General features: G+C 38.6%; 1 protein-coding gene across 6 annotated transcripts in view; it reads right to left on the reverse strand.

Annotated features, from left to right (window-relative positions):
• Positions 1-22,321, reverse strand: part of ZNF567 (zinc finger protein 567) — a 59,048-nt gene that overhangs the window by 31,807 nt on the left and 4,920 nt on the right. The gene's annotated exons all lie outside the window — the stretch shown is intronic.

Here is a 22,321-nt window from a genome sequence, read left to right on the forward strand (position 1 = left end):
TTGCTGTGATCTGAGCCAAAGGAAACAGTGCAGAGCTAGAAACAGTGTAGGGCTTAGTCTGACAATACAAGGGACATGGACATTTCACCGGTTGGATCGCAGGTAGAGGCTCTGCCCAAGGACTGCCAGCAGTGCAGAAAGACTGAAGTGCCAAGAAGGGCTGATTTTTATTTGTTTGCTTTTTATCCTCCCCTACCTTTTTTTGTTGTTGTTGTTTTGTTTTGTTTAAAAAAAAAAAAAATATATATATATATATATATATATATATATATATATATATATAAATATATATATAAATATATATATAAATATATATATATATATATATATTTTTTTTTTTTTTTTATTGATTTTTTACAGAGAGGAAGAGAGAGGGATAGAGAGTTAGAAACATCAATGAGAGAGAATCATCAATCAGCTGCCTCTTGTACACCCCCTACTGGGGATGTGCCCACAACCAAGGTTGCCCTTGACCGGACTCGAACCCGGGACCTTTCAATCTGCAGGCTGACATTCTATCCACTGAGCCAAACCGGTTTCAGCTATCCTCCCCTACTTTGAATGGCATCAAGGGAGTGCCATGGAACCAGGTGGAACCAACAGTGTCTGCCCAGTGGATTTCTGTCTGGGAGACAGAGAGGCATGTGCTGGGCCAGTCAGCAGCATTACAGGGAAGGAGATCCAAGCCCCCATGAGAGTACAGCCAGCCCAGCCCTATGAAAGAGGAAATGCCCACCCTCCCCACTACAGATTATAAGCACTACCTCCAACATTAATCTGTTGAAACCACTAGGGCCAACTCCTGACAGTCTCACAGAGCAAAAATCCATGGGGGAAGGGAGAGCAACTCAGAGCAGCAACATTCAAGGAGCAAGACATAGGCAGATCCAGTCTCTGGGCATCAGAGGACCCATCCACAGGACTGTTGGGGCTCTGCCTTGACAAGTGTCAGACTGTTGGCCGAAAACCAGGCAGAGATAGTGATTCACATTGATTTAATCACAGACCCTACCAGGAGCCTGTGACAGACACACCAAGGGGCCAGTCTTGGACCACAGCAGAGAAACATTCAGCAAGCTCCACAAATAGCTGATCCAAAGAATGAATGCAATAAACAGTAGGCACTGAAATCTGGGAAGCTGAACTCCACTTTTTTTTCTTTATTGTTTTTTATATAATCTTCTTTGTATTTTTTATTTTTCACTTGTTTTTGCTTCTCTTTCTCTCTCTCTTATATCCCTATTTCTCTTTCCTTTTCTCTATCTAGTTTTTTTCTTTAATTTTTTTCTTGTTTTTTTCTCTTCCTATTTCCTGTATTCTTTTATTCACTTTTATTACATTTCTTTATTATTAGTCCATATACATATGTATATTTTGCTTTCTCTTTTGTATTCTTTTTTCCCTTTCTTTTTCTTCATCTTCTTTCCTTTCACATTCACTTCTTTCATTTTTTTATGCTAATTCTTCTGGTCTCTTGTATTATAGTATTCCTTCCCCCCTTCTCTTTTCTTATTTCTTGTAGTTGGAGAGGTTGTTTTTGTTCTTGTTATCAGTTTTTATTGATTTTTATTGAGAGAGTGGAAGGGAGTATGCAGGCTGACATTCTAACCACTAAGCAATGTCAGCCAAGGCTGTATATGTGTTCTTTTCACTTTGTTCTGTCAACACCTGTATATCAGCTGCCATGACGTGATTGTGATTGAGCCTCAGTCAGCCAGCAAGTCCACCCATGAAAGGGACAACGGCAATCAAGAGCCAATTATAATAGAAGGGTCCACATAACCCACAGAAGGGATATTTCTTTTTTTAAAAATATATTTTATTGTGGGAAGCCGTGTTCCGTGGGGTCTGAGGGCAAGGATGGAGCATAGGGTAGGGACGCCTACCTGCTCTCCTACAGGGGATTGAGCGCAGGGTAGGGACGCCTACCTGCTCTCCCCTAAGCCTTCAGGGTCAACTAGGGACAGGGCAGACCATAGCCCCATTGTTAGAGAGTGTGCGTGATGCACGACTTATCTGGATGTTCTCAGCTAGGCTGTTCTCAATAATATCTAACCAGACGCTTGCTCTATGTATCTTTTCCAAGAATGTCTTGAGAGGCTGATGAGCGGCCTTGTCCTGGGAAAGGGGCACTTGGAGAAATGCCCAGAAAAGCCTCATAAATGTACGCTTGCAACTAATATAGTTACTGCAGTCTCATCATGGACTAGCAGTCCTCCTGAAGTCCCGCTTTCTCTTTGTCTTTATTTCTCTTAAAACCTCCTAGCCCTACCTCCAGGACCTGTGATGCCGGCTGGATCAGGTAACTGGCGCCCGTGAACAGGGACCTGGAGACACTGGGTAGAAGTAGGAAGGTCGCCGTTGGTAAAGGTCGCGACGAAACAGTGAGTAACGGCGGATTGAGTTTTTTTTTACATTCAGGAGTAATAAAATGGGGCAAGTACAGAGCAGGGATCTTTTTATACAAGTCCTGCACAGCATGCTTGTGTCTCGCGGAGAGCGAGTAGAGAAGTCTCAGCTAGTAAAATTTATACAGTTTGTACATACAGTTTGTCAGTGGTTCCCTGAGGATGGGACAAAGTAAAAGTGCTCTTTAGAGTGAATGTTGAAGTCTATGTGATCACAAAATAATGTTGTTTATTGTTGAAATTAGAATCTTAGTATATGTATGGAATTTAAAATCTGTAATAAGTGGAACTCCACTGCTGAAACTGCCTCTGATGTGGATAAATTCAAAGGCAGCTGGAAAGGGTGGGGCTATCTGCTCTCCCACATTAAGATTACTTGCAATAAGACTGCTTAATGCCTTGTTTAAAAATTATAAGAGAACTCACAGGGAAATGCAAATCTTGGCCAAATTGGGTATTAGTTATTATTTCAGAAAGCCAAAAAGGAAGAGAAAAAAAATTGAGATCTGTCTATCTTTTAAGCATGAAAAGAAATTCAGCCAGATCTATTACTGATGCTTCCCCTGAAGTAAGCATGATGTGGGGGAAGGGAGAGACATGAGGCGATCCAATATAGAAGCTACTCTCCTAGTATAATAAATTAAAAGTTTCCTTTCTCGCCATAAAAAAGTTTTAAAAATTTAGAAATGCGTCTGGGATATCTGTACACGTGTAAAGAGAAAGCTAGTATAAGACAGAATGCGCGCACGTCCGATTTCGGATATTAGATAAGTCTTGAACTAGCCTTAACTCTTTACAAGAGCTACAGAAATGAAAAACCCAGAACTGATTCTTTTTCCTGAGAAAAACAGCAAAAAAATCTTCTTGAAAGAAATTCAAGCTGATTCCAGCAACAAGATTTGCATTTCCATAATAAAGAGTAGTTTTCAAAATGCTAGTGAACCTTATTGAAAAGTTAACTTTTAAGGCCTTCAAGAAAATAAATAAATTTGTCTCTGTCATAGAATTTATCCAAAGTAAATACTTTAAAATAATTATAATTGATTCTAGAATCTCAAAGAAATTATTAAAATATAGATGAATAAATAATGCATTAATACTAAAGATCTAAGTAGTCCAGGTAACTGGCTACATCCTTTGTTGAGGGAGGAAAGGGTAGAGGCCCTTCCCCCAGCAGACAGTTAATATAGTGTCCTGCCAGTAGCCATCTTAAAGAATGTGATAATTTATAGTCGAATAAACAAAACCTAGTTTCCCAGAGCCACTGGCAAATAAAAATTAAAGTTTAAATTTGCCTCATAAAAAACCTAGAGGACAGAATTGAATCTATCAATTGATTATGTCTTGTATTTTTCTTAGAAATATAAAGTGTTATTAATCTAAGAACTGCTAAATATATTTAACTTGCCAGCTTTAAAAGTTCAAAGTACAAATTAAATTAGGAGAAATTATAGAGTTGTAGTAATTAAATACTTAAAGCATAAAAACTTATTTTTAAGAAAATAAAATGTTACATTTCCTCTAATAATTAGGAATTCAAAATAAGTTACTTATTATTGATCTAATTAAAAAGAGGATTAATTCTATGAACTCAGCCAAAAATTTTCTATACAAAAACTAGTCTAAATCTAATTGATATCTTAAGATAGTAATAGATAATAATAACAAATATTAAAGTATTTAAATCATATATAGATATTTATTTGATGGTTTTTTCCATGTTAAAATTTCAAGGCATTAACAGAGATGATTCTTGGAAAGCTCCGGAGTAATACAAGAAATTTATTCTCTCTTCTTATAGGAAAACTTTTTAAAACAGATCTAATATACTTGAAATTGCATGGAAAGCCTTATCAAATAAAAATTAAAAGGTATATATTAAATATTATAAAAGTTTTCACCTGTAAGAAAGGCAAAAACAATATATTTCTTAAATATAGCCAAAATTTTCAACAGCAGTAGAATTTCAAGAAAGACAAAAGCCATGCTTTTATTTTTTTATTTTTTTTATTTTTTTTTTAATATATTTTATTGATTTTTTTTTTGCCCCCCACCCTCCCTCCCACACATCCCCTCCCTCCCCAGAGTTTTGTGTCCATTGGTTATACTTATATGCATGTATAAAAGTCCTTCGGTTGATCTATTATCTCCCCCAGATCTTCCTCCCCTCCCCGCTGTAATTTGACAGTCTACTTGTTGATTTACTGTCTCTATATCTATCTTTTGGTTCATCAGTTTATAATGCTCTTCGTTATCCACAAATGAGTGAGGTCATGTGGTGTTTCTCCTTCATTGATTGGCCTATTTCACTCAGCATGATGTTCTCCAGTTCCATCCAGTTTGCTGCAAATGATGAGAATTCCTTATTTTTTATGGCCGCATAGTATTCCATTGTGTAGATGTACCAAAGTTTTTGGATCCAATCATCTGCTGATGGACACTTAGGCTGTTTCCAAATTCTGGCTATTGTAGATTGTGCTGCTATGAACATAGGGGTGCATATATCCTTTCTGATTGGTGTTTCTAGTTTCTTGGGATATATTCCTAGAAGTGGGATTACTGGGTCAAATGGGAGTTCCATTTTCAGTTTTTTGAGGAAACTCCACACTGTTCTCCACAGTGGTTGCACCAGTCTACATTCCCACCAGCAGTGCACGAGGGTTCCTTTTTCTCCGCAACCTCGCCAACACTTGTCGTTTGTTGATTTGTTGATGTTGGCCATTCTGACAGGTGTGAGATGGTACCGCATTGTTGTTTTGATTTGCATCTCTCGGACAATTAGTGACTTTGAGCATGTTTTCATGTGCCTTTTGGCCTTCCTTCTGTCTTCTTTTGAAAATGTTCTATTTAGGTCCATTGCCCATTTTTTAATTGGATTATTTATCTTCCTTTTATTTAGTTGTATAAGCTGTTTGTAGATGTTGGAGATTAAACCTTTATCAGTGGTATCATTTGCAAATATGTTCTCCCACACTGTGGGCTTTCTTGTTGTTTTGTTGATGGTTTCTTTTGCTGTAAAAAAGCTTTTTATTTTGATGTAGTCCCATTTGTTTATTTTCTCTTTAGCTTCCATTGCCCTAGGGGTAGTATCAGTGAAGAAGTTCTTTTGGCATACGTCTGAGATTTTGCTGCCTGTGGATGCTTCTAGTATTTTTATGGTTTCCCGTCTGATGTTTAAGTCCTGTATCCATTTTGAGTTTATTTTTGTGAATGGTGTAAGTTGGTGATCTAGTTTCATTCTTTTGCATGTGTCTGTCCAATTTTCCCAACACCATTTATTGAAGAAACTGTCTTGACTCCATTGTATATTCGTGCCTCCTTTGTCAAATATTAGTTGAGCATAGTGATTTGGGTTGATATCTGGGTTCTCAATTCGATTCCATTGATCTATATGTCTGTTCTTGTGCCAGTACCAGGCTGTTTTGAGAACAGTGGCTTTGTAATATAGTTTGAAGTCTGGTATTGAGATCCCTCCTACTTTACTCTTCTTTCTCAGGATTGCTGTGGCTATTCGGGGTCTTTTATTGTTCCAAATGAACTTTTGGAGAGTTCTTTCTAGGTCGGTGAAATATGTCGTTGGTATTTTAATGGGGAGTGCATTGAACCTATAGATTGCTTTAGGAAGTATGGACATTTTGATGATGTTGATCCTACCAATCCATGAACATGGTATGTTCTTCCATCTCCTTACATCTTCCTCTATCTCTTTTTTCAGTGTCGTGTAGTTTTCCCCATATAGGTCCTTTACTTCCTTAGTTAAAGTTATTCCTAGGTATCTTAATTTTTTTGGTGCGATGGTAAATGGAATTGCTTTTTTAGTCTCTGTTTCTGCAGTTTCTCTGTTGGTGTATAGAAAAGCCATGGATTTCTTGGCATTAATTTTGTATCCTGCTACATTACCAAATTCATTTATTAAGTCAATTAGTTTTTTAATGGAGTCTTTTGGGTTTTTTATGTACAATATCATGTCATCGGCAAATAAGGATAACTTTACTTCTTCTTTTCCAATTTGGATGCCTTTTATTTCCTCCTCTTGTCTAATTGCAATGGCTAGTACTTCCAGTACTATGTCAAACAGGAGTGGCGAGAGTGGGCATCCCTGTCTTGTTCCTGTTCTTAGAGGGAATGGTTTTAGTTTTTGCCCATTGAGTATAATGTTGGCTGTGGGTTTATCATATATAGCTTTTATTATGTTGAGGTATGATCCTTGTACTCCCACCTTGTTAAGAGTTTTTATCAGAAAAGGGTGTTGGATTTTATCGAATGCTTTTTCTGCATCAATTGATATGACTATATGATTTTTATCTTTCAATTTGTTTATGTGATGTATCACGTTTATTGATTTGCGGATATTGTACCATCCTTGCATTCCTGGAATAAATCCTACTTGGTCGTGGTGTATGATCTTTGTGATGCTCTTCTGGAGTCGATTTGCTAGAATTTTGTTGAGGATTTTAGCATCTATGTTCATGAGGGATATTGGTCTGTAATTCTCTTTCATTGAGTTGTCTTTATCTGGTTTTGGTATTAGGGTGATGCTGGCTTCATAGAAGGAATTTGGAAGTGTTCCTTCCTCTTGGATTTTTTGGAATAGTCTGAGGAGGATAGTTTTTAGTTCTTCCTTGAATGTTTGGTAAAACTCGCCTGTGAAGCCATCTGGCCCTGGGCTTTTGTTTGCTGGAAGCTTTTTGATGACTGTTTCAATTTCTTCCCAAGTCACTGGTTTATTGAGATTTTTAGATTCTTCCTGATTGAGTTTTGGAAGATTATATTTTTCTAGGAATATGTCCATTTCCTCCAGGTTGTTCAGTTTGTTGGAGTAGAGTTGTTCATAGTATTTTGTAACAATCCGTTGTATTTCGGTGGGGTCTGTTGTTATTTCACCTCTTTCATTTCTGATTTTGTTTATTTGGGTCCTCTCTCTTTGTTTCTTGGTTAGTCTGGCTAGAGGTCCATCTATCTTGTTTATCCTTTCAAAGAACCAGCTCTTGGTTTTGTTGATCTTATGTATTGTTTCTTTGGTCTCTATGTCGTTTATCTGTGCTCTGATTTTTGTTATTTCCTTCCTTCTACTTACACTGGGCTTTTCTTGTTGCTCTTTTTCTAACTCTTTGAGTTGTAGTGTTAGATCATTTGTTACACTTTTTTCTAGTTTTTTGCAATAGGCTTGTAAGGATATGAACTTCCCTCTCAAAACTGCTTTTGCTGTGTCCCATAGATTTTGGATTGTTGTGTTTTCATTGTCATTTGTTTCCAGGATGTTTTTAATTTCTTCCTTGATTTCTCTGGTAACCCAGTCCTTGTTTAATAGCATGCTGTTTAGTCTCCATGTGTTTGATTTCTTTGGATTATTTTTATTGTAGTTAATTTCCAGTTTTATGCCATTATGGTCTGAGAAGATGCTTGATATGATTTCTATCTTCTTGAATTTGAAGAGACTTTGCCTATGTCCCAACATGTGGTCTATCTTTGAGAATGTCCCATGTGCATTTGAGAAGAATGTATATTCTGTGGCTTTGGGGTGGAATGTTCTGAAGATGTCAATTAATTCCATCTGGTCTAGTGAGTCATTTAGGATTGATATTTCTTTGCTGATTTTTTGTTTGGATGATTTGTCGAAGGGTGACAGTGGGGTATTAAAATCTCCTACTATGATTGTATTGCTGTTAATCTCTCCCTTAATGTCCTCCAGCAGTTTTTTTATGTATTTGGGTGCTCCCGTATTGGGTGCATATATATTTACCAGGGTTATTTCTTCTTGTTTGATTGCTCCCTTTAGTATTATGAAGTGGCCTTCATTGTCTCTTGTTATGTCCTTCACTCTGAGATCTAATTTGTCAGATATAAGTATTGCTACCCCAGCTTTCTTTTCATTTCCATTTGCCTGGAAAACCTTTTTCCATCCCTTCACCCTCAGTCTGTGTGCATCTCTTTTTCTGAGGTGGGTTTCTTGTAGACAGCAGATGTATGGGTCTTGTTTTCTTATCCAATCTGTTACCCTATGTCTTTTGATTGGAGCATTTAAACCATTTACATTTAATGTTATTAATGATAGGTACTCATTTGATGCCATTTTTATTCTATACCCCTGTGTTCCTTCTTCGCTTCCTATTTATTTATTTTTACAGTAGACCTTTGAGCATTTCTTGCATTGCTGGTTTGGTGGAGATAAATTCCTTTAGTCTTTTTTTTGTCTGTGAAGCTCCTGATTTCCCCTTCAATTTTGATTGATAGTCTTGCTGGGTACAGTATTCTTGGATTCAGACCCTTTCTTTGCATGACTTTGTATATTTCATCCCATTCCCTTCTGGCCTGATAAGTTTCTGTTGAGAAATCAGTTGTTAGTCTGATGGGGGTTCCTTTATATGTAACTTTCTGTCTCTCTCTGGCTGCTTTTAAGATTCTAACTTTGTCATTGGTGTTTGCCAATTTAATTATAATATGTCTTGGCGTCGGTCTTCTGGGATCCATTTTGCTTGGGACTCTGCGAGCATCTTGGATTTGTGTGGGTTTTTTCTTCTCTATCTCAGGAAAATTTTCTGTCATTATTTCTTGAAATACATTTTCCATGTCTACCTCGGTTTTATTTCCTTCCGGAACCCCTATTATTCGAATATTGTTTTGTTTTGCATTGTCCCAAAGCTCCCGTAGGCTCTCCTCCTGCTTTTTAATTTTTTTTTCTAGAAGCTGCTCTAATTGGGTATTTTTTTCCATCTTGTCTTCTAGCTCACTGATGCGATCCTCTGCTTCTTCTAGTCTGCTCTTGATGCTATCTATTGAGTTCTTCATAGTAGCGATGTCATTTTTCATTTCATCTTGAGTCATCTTCATTTCCTCTTGGGTTTTTTTCATTTCCTCTTGGGTCTTACTCAAATTGTCAAATTTGTCTTCCATTCTTTTTAGCCATCTTAAGATCGTTACTCTGAATTCTTGCTCTGGTAGGTTGCTTGCCTCTATATCGTTTACTTCCTTTTCTGGTGAAGCCTGCTTTTCTTTCATATGCGGGCTGTTTTTTGGTCTCCCCATGATCTATGATGTCTGGTTGTGTAGTTCTCTCTCTCCTGCTTTGATTTAAAGGCACAAAATACAACACAACCAGGTACAACACACAAGGCACTGAATCGAAATGTGTTTGCGATATTAATAACCACCAATAAGGGTGACTAGAACCCAGCTAACAAAAACATGCAATCAAACAAAAAGCATAGGCAAATCAATCTTATAAAAGAAAAGCATACAACTTCAGTAAAGTTAACATTCAACATACAACTTCAGAGTTAGAGAGTAAGACTGTTTTTTTTTGTTTGTTTTGTTTTTTTGTTTTTAGGACAACTGCGAGGGAGGTGTGAATGGGTTTGGAGCAGGTAGTTGGAAATTAGATATATACAAGTAGGGTGAAATTTTAGGAGGGGGTAGACAGATGGAATGGGGGAAATCTAGAGCAGGAAAGGGTTAAGATAAACAGGGTATCAAAGGAAAAGATTGGAAAGAGGGTGAGGGCATAAAGGTAGGGTTGAGATAGAATAAAGCGTTGGAGAAAGAAGGATAGATAAAGACTGTAGAACAGTAATCCTGAAATTAAAAAAAGAATATATATATATATATATATATATATATATATATATAATCAAATGGAATAAAAATAATAAAAATAAACAAAAGAAAATAAGATGAAAAAGGTAAATTAGTAGTAGTAATAATGTTGATTACATATACAATGTAATAATTATCAAGATAAAATCAAGTGAGGAAAAAGAAAAAAAATAGTTTCTTGAGTAAACGTTGCAAATAATGAAAACAAAAGTAAAAAACAAAAATTTAAAAATTAAAAAAAAATAATAATAAAATTTTAAAAATTTAATTAAAATTAGCAGTAATGAAGGTCATTCGCTTCCTCTATTGTTATGATCCAGTCCTGATTTTTAGGCAGGTTTTGCTTTGTTTTTATTACACTAGAGTCAATTTGTGAATTAGCCTCTGGGGGCAGTGTTTCTAGGTTGACTTCCCAGACTCTAAAGCCTCTCCAGCTTTTTTTTTTTTTCCGTCCTCTCTGAAGCTGGAACTATGGAGGGGGGGAGGGGGCAGGTCCGAGCAACTGCAATCTCCCGCAACTCTCCGATATCCCTCCGAGCCGGATCCAAATGTGTTGCTCTTTAGATATCTCCCCTGTTAGGAGCCCCGTCCACTTTCAAGGGTGACAACCGCCCAACAGCGGGGGCTTCTACTTGTAATCACCACCCCTGTCCTCCAGCTTCCGGGAGCGCGCTCTGTGCGCACAGGCTTTTTGTTTTCGCCGCGAGCGCTCTCCACCCTCTCCCCGCGAAATCTGACCTTTTCGCTGAGCAGTGGGGCAATCCTGTGAGGGCAAGTGTTCGCGCCGCTTGGGATCCGCGTTCTGGGGGTCACAGATGCTTGGTGGTCGCTGCGGCTGTGGATATTCAGGCCTCTGACACGATCCTATCTTCCTCTCAAGATGGCGAGGTTTCCCCGTCCAAGCCAGTAGGTAGCTCCGGGCAGGGACACAGCCCGCGTGGGTGCTTCCCTGTGAGGGGCACCTCTGTCAGCAGCCCCCCAGCAGTTTCTTCTGGTGTTCGCTGTCTCCCAGCTTGCCAATAAACACTCACAGCACAAGACCCTCAGTTGCTCTCTCTTTCTGCTTCGGGAGAGGGCTCAGAATCCGCCCATCTATTCTTCCGCCATCTTACCTCCTCCCAAAAGCCATGCTTTTAGATCAGACCGATAAAGTATCAAACCTATAAGTTTTACTGAATAAGTTTCTTTGCCATTTTTTTAAAATTAAAGATACCTTCTCTCACTTTATCCTAGCATCACCTCAGACAGGTGAGGGAGCCAAACATTGTATAGATCATTTATTATATTGCTTTTCCATTTTGGGTATTCCACAGCAGATTAAGACTGATAATGCACCTACCTACTGCAGTAAAAATTTCAGCAGTTTTGCACAACTTTTAGAATCTCCCTTAAACATGGCATTCCTTACAACCCACAGGGGCAAGGCATTGTGGAGCGAGCTCATCAAGAACTCAAAAATCAGCTTTTTAAAATTAAAAAGGGGGAGTATTATACCCACACCCCCAGGAATTTACTTAATCATATAATCTTTATTTTAAACTTTTTGCAAATGGACAAAGATGGCCAGACAGCGGCTCAGCAGTTTTGGGAGCCCACACCAAAACGCTTTCCAGATGTATACTGGAGTGATCCACTGACGAGGGAATTGCATGGGCCAGATCCAGTACTAATGTGGGGGAGAGGCTGTGTTTGTGTTTTCCCAACAGGAGACGAGAATCCTCGGTGGCTACCCGAGCGGTGTGTGCGCCATGCCTAGAAGTCAGCTGAGGGATCAACTGGACCGCCTGCGGCTGGTGCCATCTAGAAATGAAATGGGACTAATGTAGCGGACCTGCCACAGTAATGTGACAGTGTACCAGGGAAAGCTGTGCGACTGGGCGGACACTGATAACAACTTTCGCCCCCAGAACCTGGTGACTGGACTTTGGACAATGGACAATATTACTTACCAAAGAGATTTGTGGAAAATGGTGGCTGCCATGGACTATATCACTGTCGGGAAGGAGAATGTGACAGTGCAGCCACAAAGGGGAGTCATTAGTGGCTCGGGGAGCAGTTGGAATGTGAGCGTGTCTGCATGTGTACCTGAACCTTATGCTTTGTTACTGGGTAATTTTAGTATTAGCCTAGATAATGAAACTGGAATAACCAGCCTCGCCTGCAATAATTGCAGTAGCAAGTTTCCTGATACTTTTATGCATGTTGTTGCCTTTCTGTATAAGATTAATCTGTAAGCAAATGTACAAGTTAGCCATGGACATCCGCCTGCTTCAGCTGCATCGAGAGAAGGACAGCATCCCGCTTGAGTTGTAATAAATTAAAAAGGGGGAGCTGTGGGAAGCCGTGTTCCGTGGGGTCCGAGGGCAAGGATGGAGCATAGGGTAGGGACGCCTACCTGCTCTCCTACAGGGGATTGAGCGCAGGGTAGGGACACCTACCTGCTCTCCCCTAAGCCTTCAGGATCAACCAAGGACAGGGCAGACCATAGCCCCATTGTTAGAGAGTGTGCGTGATGCAAGACTTATCTGGATGTTCTCAGCTAGGCTGTTCTCAATAATATCTAACCAGACACTTGCTCTATGTATCTTTTCCAAGAATGTCTTGAGAGGCTGATGAGCGGCCTTGTCCTGGGAAAGGGGCACTTGGAGAAATGCCCAGAAAAGCCTCATAAATGTACGCTTGCAACTAATATAGTTACTGCAGTCTCATCATGGACTAGCAGTCCTCCTGAAGTCCCGCTTTCTCTTTGTCTTTATTTCTCTTAAAACCTCCTAGCCCTACCTCCAGGACCTGTGATGCCAGCTGGATCCGGTATTTTATTGATTTTTTACAGAGAGGAAGGGAGAGGGATAGAAAGCTAGAAACATCGATGAGAGAGAAACATCGACCAGCTGCCTCCTGCACACCCACCACTGGGAATGTGCCCGCAACCAATGTATATGCCCTTGACCGGAATCGAACCCAGGACCCCTCAGTCCGCAGGCCGACGCTCTCTCCACTGAGCCAAACCAGTTTCAGCAGAAGGGATATTTCTAGAGCACCCAGCTCAGAAGATCAAGGAAACTAACACCCAAGACACCCACTACAGAAGACCACACTAACAGTAGTGCAAGTCATAGATAACCTGCTTAATAAATAGAAAAAAAAAAAAAAAAAAAGGCATGAAAAGGCAACCAAAAAGGGGAGACAAAGAAATAGGCCCTATATGAAAGAGCAAGAGAATTCTTCAGAAGAAAAGTTAAATGAAAGGGAGATAAGCATTTTAACAGATATAGAATTAACAGTAATGGTTATAAGGATGCTCAACACCATGAAAGAAGACATAGAAACTATGAAATCCAACCAGTTGGAAATGAAGAATGACATAGCAGAAATAAAGAATACACTGAGAAGATTAAACAGTAGAGGAAATTGAAAATCAAATCAATGAATTAAAAGAAAGTGTATAGAAAATTCACTCAATCAGAGAAGCAAAGTGAAATAAATAATTAAAAAGCTGGACCACAATGTACGGGAACTTTGGGACAATACCAAATATAACAAAATCTGTATCATAGGAAAACCAGAAGGATAAGAAAGTGACAAAACCTATTTGAAGAAATAATGGCAGAAAATGTCCCCAACATGGTAAAGGTTAGCAAGGCTATCATTAAAAATAGGTGAAATAAAGAGCTTCCAAGACCAAAATAGGGACTAAAGTAGTCATGTACCACCAAACCAGCATTCTAAGAAATGTTAAAGGGACTTCGGAAAGAAGAATATATATAGAAACATAGGCACAAAGAATAAAAATGGCACTCAGCCAGCGTGGCTCAGTGGTTGAGTGTCAACCTATGAACCAGGAGGTTGTAAGAGAGTGAGAATGTTGGAGCATGCTTCCAGAGAGGCCATGGACTATATAGAGTTACCAGTCCAGGCCTTGAGATACACTCTCATGGCCCCTTCCCAGCAGGTAGGCCTTCTTTCAAGGGCAGAGCAGGACTGACTCCGTTTTGTACTGTATAATTGTCTGGTATAACTATGTCTCTGACATAACCCCTTTCTGAGAAAGACCACAAAATGTATCAATTACCCAAACCACCCTTAAATCAGCCAATAGAAATACAGAGGGAAGTAACCCAGTGTAACTGGACCCTGGCCCTCACCCCACCAATCAGAACTAGCCAACTCAGTGGTCCAAACATCACCCCACCACCCAACCCTAAAACCTATAAAAAGACCACACTTTCAGAGCCCGGGGCTCTTTGCATTGTGCCGCTGCGTCGGTAGAGACAGGGAGACCAGACTTGAGTTTGAATAAAGGCTCTTTTGTTTTTACATCGGACTCTGCTCCCCGGTGGTCCTTGGGGATCTTGAAATCTAGGCATAACAGAGGTCACAGTTCAATTATCAGTCAGGGCACATGTTGGAGTCTCAGGCTTGATCTCCAGTAGAGGGTATGCAGGAGACAGCCAGTCAATGACTCTCTTTCATCACTGATGTTTGTCTCTCTCTCTCTCTTTTCCTTCCTCTCTGAAATCAATAAAAAAATTTTTTAATGATAAAAATGGCAATAAATAAGTATTCTACATTATAAAAGAGTAATATGTAAATTAGCCATCACTCTGCTCCACAAGTCAGGCCCACCAACCACACCCACCAACCAATCAGAGCAAGTATGCAAATAAACCCAACCAAAATGGCTACAGCCACAGAAAGCATGAGGGAGGCGTTTCCCTGGCAACAGAGGAGCCAAGCTTTCCGCCTGCCCTTGCTGGCCTAGGTGTCCACTCAAGACTACAAAGTTTCAATTATAGAAGGCACATAAGTCCCAATAGAAATGGCTGCCGCCACGGAGCAAGCAGAAGGCTTGGCTCCGCTCCAGGCTACAAAGTTTCAATTGTAGAAGATAAATAAACCCCAGATACCAGGGCCTCTGCTTGGGTCAATAGGGGGCATTGCTGGCCTGCACCACCACAGGCCTCTTGCCCAGGCCACCCCATTCCCCAAGGGAACCCCCAATCTGATCCAGGACACCCTTCAGGGAAAACCAATTGGTCCCCACCTGTGCACCAGGCCTCTATCCTATCCTATTTAATAAAAGAGTAATATGCAGATTGACCATCACTCCAACACACAATATGGCTGCCCCCATGTGGTCAAAGATCCTGCTCCCATGTGGACACAAACTGGCCACCACAAGATGGCCAGCAGGAGAGGGCAGTTGGGAGGGACTAGGCCTGTAAGGGAGGGCAGTTGTGGGCGATCAGGCCTGCAGGGGAGGGCAGTTAGGGGTGACCAGGCCTGCAGGGGAGGGCAATTAGGGGCAAACAGGCAGGCAGGGGAGCAGTTATGCATCAATCAGGCTGGTAGGGGAGTGGTTAGGGGATGATCAGGCTGGCAGGCAGAAGCGGTTAGGGGCAATCAGGAAAGCAGTCAGGCGAGCAGTTGGGAGCCAGCAGTCCTGGATTGTGAGAGGGATGTCCAACAGCCAGTTTAGTCGGACATCCCTCGAGGGGTCCCAGATTGGAGAGGGTGCAGGCTAGGCTGAGGGACACCCCCCCATGTATGAATTTTGTGCACCGGGCCTCTAGTAACTAGATAAATCAGACCACCAGCATGGCTCTGTGGGAGGTCACAGCTCGATTTCTGGTCTCAGCATATTCCCAGGTTGTGGGCTTGATCCACAGTGTGAGGTGTGCAGGAGACAGCTGATCAATGATTCTCTCCCTGTCCCTGTCCCTTTCTCTCTGAAATTAATTAAAAAATACATTAAAAATGAGGAACTTCAATTCTACCTTACAAGCATACAAAAGGATTAAGTTGAGTTTTTTTTTAATATATTTTATTGATTTTGTAAAGGGAGAGAGAAAGAGAGTTAGAAACATCGATGAGAGAATCATCGATCAGCTGCCTCTTGCACACTCCCTACTGGGGATATGCCCACAACCAAGGTACATGACCACAACCAAGGTACATGCCCTTGACCGGAATCGAACCTGGGACCTTTCAGTCCCCAAGCCGATGCTCTATCCCAGAGGTTCCCAAACTTGTTTGTGCCGTAGACCCCTTGCCATGTTTTTCAGTTTTGGGTAGACCCCCTACTTACCTGATATTGATTTTTTTGTAAATTTCTAACTGTAGTGAAGTTTAGTGTTAAAATTTAATAAAAAATAATGTACCTACTTTTCTCCGGCATTCTCAAACAAAATAACACTGATTCACTATAATTTGTATGATAAACTACCAGTTTATATTTTTTTAAATATTTTCTTAGCACTTTCCTATTCAAGATTCAGGAAACGAATGAACGTATTTTGCTCACATTCATATTTATAGAGTGACGAATTGAACAAGTCGGTGCAAGTTCGCGAAGCTTTGAGACAAAAATTGGCAAGAATGTTTACTGCGCGTATGCTTGTAACAAGATGATACTGGTATATCATTATGTGCAGGTTTTTATCCTAGAACTTACACAATTTTATAAACATATATAATAAATTTTTTACTTCATAGGTACTTTTATAAATAATTTATATGTTTTTATATTATAAGATAATATGATGTAAGTAAATAGGTACTATCAGTGTATGTTGAGATCCACTATCGTGGACCCCCATTTTCATTTCATGGACCCCCAAATTTTTTTTTCGCTGACGTAGACCCCTTGCAGGTTGTCATAGACCCCTGGGGGTCGATATAGACCACTTTGGGAATCACTGCTCTATCCATTGAGCCAAACCGGTTTCGGCCCAAAAGGATTAAGTTGAAATAGATTATACACTTAAAAGAAAAATCTAAAAGCATGAATCATAAAATTAAAAACAAAAACAAAAACACCTGTTACACTGGGCTTCGTTAAAATTAAAAACTTCAGCTCTGAAAGACACCACTAAGAAAATAAAAAATCAAATCATAGACTAAGAAAAGATATTCAGAGTTCTTTTATCAGACAAAAGACTTGTATAAAGAACTCTGAAAACAGAAGAATAAGAAAACAACCAATCCACTCAAAAGTTGCAAAAGTTCTGAACTCAGATTATATAAATAACAGAAAAATGCTCACCATTTTCATATCAGGGAAATGAAAATTAAAACAATAATGAAACACCATTACACATTTACAAGGATGACTAATAAAGTTATGAAGTGGCCATGCCATGTGTTGGTGAGGCTATGAAGCTACTGTAAATCTCATACAACACTGGTGGGAATGTGAAGTATCACAACCTTGCATAACAATTTAACAGTTTCTTATAAAGATAAGCATACATTTGTCATACAACTCACTAATTCCACAACTAGGTATTTACCCAAAAGAAATGGAAATATAGTCCATGCAAAGAATATCTTTGGAAATGTTCATAGAAGTGTCATTCATTATAGTAAAAAAGTGGGGAAAATATGTCTACCAAAAAGTGAGTGGAGCCGAAACCGGTTTGGCTCAATGGATAGAGCGTCAGCTTGGGGACTGAAGGGACCCGGGTTCGATTCCGGTCAAGGGCATGTACCTTGGTTTCGGGCATATCCCCAGTGGGGGGTGTGCAAGAGGCAGCCGATCGATGACTCTCTCTCATCGATGTTTCTAACTCTCTATCTCTCTCCCTTCCTCTCTGTACAAAATCAATAAAAAAAAAAAAAAAAAAAAAAGTGAGTGGAATAAACAAATTGTGGTATATTATTCATTCATATACTGGAATTCAGCAATACAAGGAATATTCTCATATACACAACAAATGAATGAATTTGAAAAACATTATGTTGAGTTAAATAGGTCAATCCCTCGAAAAGCACATAATCTATTATTCCAATTATATGAAATTTGAGAAGAGACAAAACTAATTTATGGCAGAAGCAGATATAGGATTACTGAAGCCTTGGAGTGGCAGTGGAGCAACTGGATGTATTGGTGCATGAGGGAACTTTTTGGAGTAATGGGAATGTTGTAATCTTGACTGTTGTAGTGATTATATTGATCTATATATTTTTCTAAGTTCACGAACTCTACACTTAAAATGGTGATTTTCATTGTATGTAAATTATATCTCAATAAAGTTGAATAAAAAAATAAGGGTTGGTTTCCAGGTCTGCTCGGAGAAGCACAAAATAGCTCTTATTTGACTGTTATTGAAGATAAACTCAAACTCCAAGTTAAAAAATGAAAAACTTTAACACCATATCAACATCAATAAATAGATCTTCCAGACAGACTACCAACAAGCTGCCTTAAATGACACGTTAGACCAGGTAGATTTAATTGATATTTAAATATTTCACCCCAAAGCAGCAAAATATACATTCTTTTTAAGTGCACTTGGAACATACTATGCCACAAAACAAGATTCAACAAATTTAAGAAGACTGAAATAATATAAAGCATCTTTAATATATATATATATATATATGTATATGTGTATATATATATATATATATATATATATATATATATATATATATATCTTATTGATTCTTTACAGAGAGAGGGATAAAGAGTTAGAAACATCAATCAGCTGCCTCTTACACACCCCCTATTGGGGATATGCCCACAACCAAGGTACATATCCCTGACTGGAATCGAACCTGGGACTCTTCAGTCTGCAGGCTGATGCTCTATCCACTGAGCCAAACTAGTCAGGGCTAAAGCATCTTTTATGATGACAATGGTATGAAACTAGAAATTAATTTCAGGAAAACAACAACAACAACAACAACAACACACACACACACACAAACACGTGATGGTTAAATAACATGCTACTAAGCAACAAATAACAATGAGATCCTGGAAGAAATTAAAAGATACCTTTAGACAAGTGAAATGAAAACACAAAAACCCCAAATCTCTGGGACACAGCAAAAGCAATCCTAAGAGGGAATTTCCTAGTAAGTCAGGCCTACCTCAAGAAACAAGAAACATCTCAAGTAAATAATCTAACCTTACACCTAAAAGAACTAGGAAAAAACTGTAACAAATAAGGCTCAAAGTGAGTAGAAAGAAGGAAATAATAAAGATCAGAATGGAAATAAAATGAAGCATGTAGTTTAAAAAACAAACAATACAAAGATCAAAGAAACCAAGAGCTGGTTCTTTGAAAACATATTTCAAGAGTTAACAATTCCAGTTTGAAAAGATCCACAAGACTAATAAACCTTTAACTAGACTCATCAAAACAAAAAGAAGAGGATCCCAATACATATAGTCAGAAATGAAAGAAAAGTGACAGCTTAAAACACAGGAATACAAAGGATTATAAGAAAATCCTAGCCAACATAATTATATGCCAACAAACTGGACAATCTGGAAGCTATGAATAAGTTCCTAGAAACATAGAATCTTTTAAGACTGAAGAAACAGAAAATCTGAACAGACTGATTATGACCAACAAAATCAAATTAGCAATAAAAAAAAAGTCTCAACAAACAAAGCCCTGGATTGGCTTTTACCAAACATTCAAAGAATAATTAACACCTATTGTTCCCAAGGTAATCAAAAAAATTCAAGAGGAGAAAAGGCACCTAAACTCATTTTATGAGGCTAGCATCACCCTGATTCTAAAACCAGACAAAGACATTACAAAAAAAAGAAAGTTATAGGCCAATATACTGATGAACATAGATGCAAAAATCTTCAACAAAATATTAACAATACATTAAGAAGATAATACAGCATGATTAAGTGGGATATATTCTGGGGATGCAGGGATGGTTCAAAATCTGCAAATCAGTCAACGTGATTAGCCACATAAACAAACTCAGTTAACATAATAAAACACATAAACAAAAATCATATTAATATGAATAGATGCAGAAAAAGCATTAGACAAAATCCAGCATCCATTTCTGGATAAAAACTCTCAGCAAAGGGGGAATAGAGGGAATGTAGCTCAACATAATAAATGCCACATATGACAAATCCACAGCTAACATTATTCTCAACAGGGAAAAGCTAAAAGTATTTTCCTTAAGATCAAGAACAAGACAGGAATGTCCAGTTTACCACTGTTATTCAACATAGTGTTAGAAATCCTAGCCACAGCAATCAGGCCAGAAAAAATAAATAAAAGGCATCAAATGAGAAAGAAAGACATAAAGGTCATTATTTGCCAATAAGATACTATAGAGAGAGGATCTTAAGGATTCCACTATAAAACTACTAGAACTGATAAATGAATTCAGTAAAGTAGCAGGATACAAAATTATTATTCAGAAATCAGTTGAATTTTATATGCCAATAATAAACTATCAAAAAGAAAAATGAAAAACAATTCCATTTACAATTGCATCAAAACATAAAATACCTAGCAATACATTTAACCAAGGCGATAAAAGACCTATATGCATAAAATTATAAGACATTGAAGGAAGAAACTGAAGATATACATCTACTCTGCTCATGGAAAGAAAAAGTAACATGGGTTAAATGTCCATATTATCCAAAGCAATCTATACATTCAATGCAAAGACTATAAAAATGCCAATGCATTTTTTAAAGAACTAGAACAAATTCATATGGAACCAAAAATGACACCTCAGTAATCTTAAGAAAGAAGAACAAATTTGGGTATATCAGGCTACCTAATATAAACTATTCTACAAGACTATAGTAATCAAAATGGCATGGTACTGCTATAAAACCAGATAAATAGATCAATGGAAAGAATAAAGAGCTCAGAAATAAATCCATATGTATATAGTCGGTTAAGCTATGACAAAGAAGTCTAGACTATACAATGGGGTAATAAAGACAGTCTCTTTAGTAATCAGTTTTGGGAAATTGGACAAATACCTGCAAAAAAAAAGAAATATCACCTTCTTACACAATATTAAGAATGAACTCAAAATTATATAATTTCCTAAGCATTATGCTGTACACCTAAAACTAATATAAAATAATATTGAACATCAATTGTAATTAATAAAATAAAAATTTTAAAAAGTTCTGGATATAGTGGTGCTGGCTATACATCAATGTGAATTAATGGCACTGAGTTATACATTTAAAATGGTAATTTTATGGTTTGTCACAATGAAAAAAAAAGTTAAACACAAAGATTTGTGAGTACTGTAATGAGAGCTTAAAAGACTGGAGAAGGAGCAAAGGTGTTAAATGGAAAGACAAGTGACTGCTATGAAAGAGGCACCCAAATAAATATACATCAATGGTAATCCTATCCTATATAATAAAAGCCAAATATGCTAAGTGTCCAGTTGTCCAGTTCAACCAATCAAAGCATACTATGCTAATGATATGCTAAGGCTGCTCAACCACTTGCTGTGATGTGCATTGACCACCAGGGGGCAGACAGCTGACCCATCAACCAGTCGCTATTATGTGCCCTGACCACCAGGGGGCAGATGCTCTGACCTGTAGGTTAGCTTGCTGCTAGGGTCCAGCCAATCAGGACTGAGTGAGATGGGCTGGACATGCCCTGGAACCAACCCTCTGCCCCTCCCCAGCTGGCCAACCTCCTGCATCCCTCCCTGGGTCCAATTATGCACCATGCACCGGTGGGGTCCCTTGGCCTGGCCTGTGCCCTCTCGCAATCCAGGAGCCCTCAGAGGATGTGAGAGAGCTGGTTTCAGCCTGATCCTGCAGGCCAGGATAAGGGACCCCATTGGTGCATGAATTCGTGCACCGGGCCTCTAGTGAAGGAATAAGATTCAACATTAAATGGTTTTGCAGTAGAAGTGATACATCTAATTCAAGTTAGCTGTATTAGTAGGTGGGCTGGTGCCATAAGCAGACTAGGCGAGAAACAAAATAGAATGGGCAGGAGTTAATAAATAAATCTTGGGTATGTGCCTAAAGTATATGTGGCACATGCAGGTAATGGTGATATCTATTTGGAGATTGAATATAGTTTTGACACTCAGAATAGCAGTTTTCAATTGAAATTAATTAAGCATCATTAGAGTAACAGTAGTGGATTGTGACTAGGGACAGAGAACTGTAAAGAAAAGCGAACCAATACAGAATCTGGGCAACACCAGTATTTACTAGATCCACATAAAAAGATAAATGTTCTGAAAGAAAACAACAAGACTATTCTCTTTGAAATTAAGGGCAGAATATGTCAAGAGTTACAATTCCAGTTCAGTAGGTGACCTAATCACATACAATTACCTCTCCTTCATCTGCATATAGAAATAGAAGAAATTTTAAAATAGAAATAAATCTATAACATCATTAACATCCTGGGGAGTATTTTTGGCAGGCCACACATTTTAGGAATTGTTAGCACCCATAAGCAAACTTCAAGGATCAAAGAGCAGAAATACAGGAATCTCAATTCTGTGTATAATTTGTCAAGCACAGATTCTCAAAGCCTCAAGATAGGATT

The sequence above is a fragment of the Pipistrellus hanaki genome (assembly GCF_964339955.1).
Source record: "Pipistrellus hanaki genome assembly, chromosome: 15".
In the NCBI taxonomy this organism is placed as follows: domain Eukaryota; kingdom Metazoa; phylum Chordata; class Mammalia; order Chiroptera; family Vespertilionidae; genus Pipistrellus; species Pipistrellus hanaki.